Genomic DNA, 1,350 nt, shown 5'->3' on the forward strand with positions numbered 1-1,350 from the left:
ATTTGTAAAGCTAAATCATGAAAATTTGTTACTTTTGAACACATTATGGGAGCAACCAGTGATCAGTGTCATTACTAATATTTACTATCAAAAACAGTCTTCATCACAAATTATTTATTCCGGTGATTTACCACCAGAAGGAGGTTCTTGCTCATTGGTCTGAAGATGACCACAGTTGTGGTCGAAACTACTCACCGGAATAAATAATTTGGGATCAAGAATGTTTTTGATAGTAAATATTATGAAAATTTGTTTTTTACTTTTCCGTTAGAAATAAAAAAAACGTCAAGACACAAAGAAATTAATGACATTGTCTGCCAGTGGGCATTGATTTAAATCCATGGGAAAAGTCGAAAATTTGTGCTGAACCGGAGTTCGCACCCAGGCCCGAAAGATCAGACACCACATACATAAAAAATACGTATTTCAGTGATTTTGGAAATTCAAACCCTAACGAGGTTAAATAGGGTGAAAGGTTTCATGAGAATATTTCATTATGAAGGCAGATCGCTTTTTGGCCAGAAGTACATTTGAAAAAGACGATGTTTCTAAGACCTTCATTAAAACTAAACTAAAAAACTGAACTCCTCCCGAACAGGCCATGAAGGCTCAACGGTACCGACCGGCCACCGTGTGTTATCCTTAGCCCACAAGCGTCACTTGATGTAGGTATGGAGGGGCATGTGGTCAGCACACCGCTCTCCCGGCCGTATGTCAGTTCCCGAGATAGGAGCCGGTACTGCTCAGTCGAGTAGCTCCTCAGTTTGCCTCACAAGGGCTGAGTGCACCCACTTGCCAACAGCGCTCAGCAGACCGGATGGTCACCCATCATAGTCCTAGCACAGCCCGACAGCGCTTAACTTCGGTGATCTGACGGGAACCGGTGTTATCACTGCGGCAAGGCCGTTGGCCTAAGACCTTCATTAGTGTGAAAAAATTTGATGTTACACCTCGTGAATTAATTCGAAGAAAGCTATTGAAAAGTCACTTCGACAAATCAGCTTTGTCAGAACTGCATAGAGAAAGAAACAGATCTCTGATACAATTTTTTTTCAGTGATCCTAGTATACATCTGTAAAATTATTTTCGTCGTAATTACTACGTAAATCATTACTGATGACGAAATGCAAGGTGTTTCAGAAGTGATGGTCAATATTCAAGGATAGGACAGGAATGATCGTTCGAAACAAAAAAGTCAAGTAAATACGGGTTCTAAAACGCATAGCTTAAGAGCTACCAGCAATTCTCGATCTTCGATACTGTGAAAAAATTTCTTCTACTGCAAGCTCTTTGCTTTCCATATTTCTGAACGTGGTAGTATGGACCAAAACAAGAAATAAATGTCCAGTC

At 40.3% G+C, this 1,350-nt stretch overlaps 1 pseudogene; it reads right to left on the reverse strand.

Moving 5' to 3' along the window:
* Window positions 1-793: 793 nt before the first annotated feature.
* On the reverse strand, window positions 794-911 carry LOC126095992 (5S ribosomal RNA; annotated as a pseudogene).
* Window positions 912-1,350: the final 439 nt, after the last annotated feature.

The sequence above is a fragment of the Schistocerca cancellata genome, chromosome 8 (genome assembly GCF_023864275.1).
Source record: "Schistocerca cancellata isolate TAMUIC-IGC-003103 chromosome 8, iqSchCanc2.1, whole genome shotgun sequence".
NCBI classification, from domain to species: domain Eukaryota; kingdom Metazoa; phylum Arthropoda; class Insecta; order Orthoptera; family Acrididae; genus Schistocerca; species Schistocerca cancellata.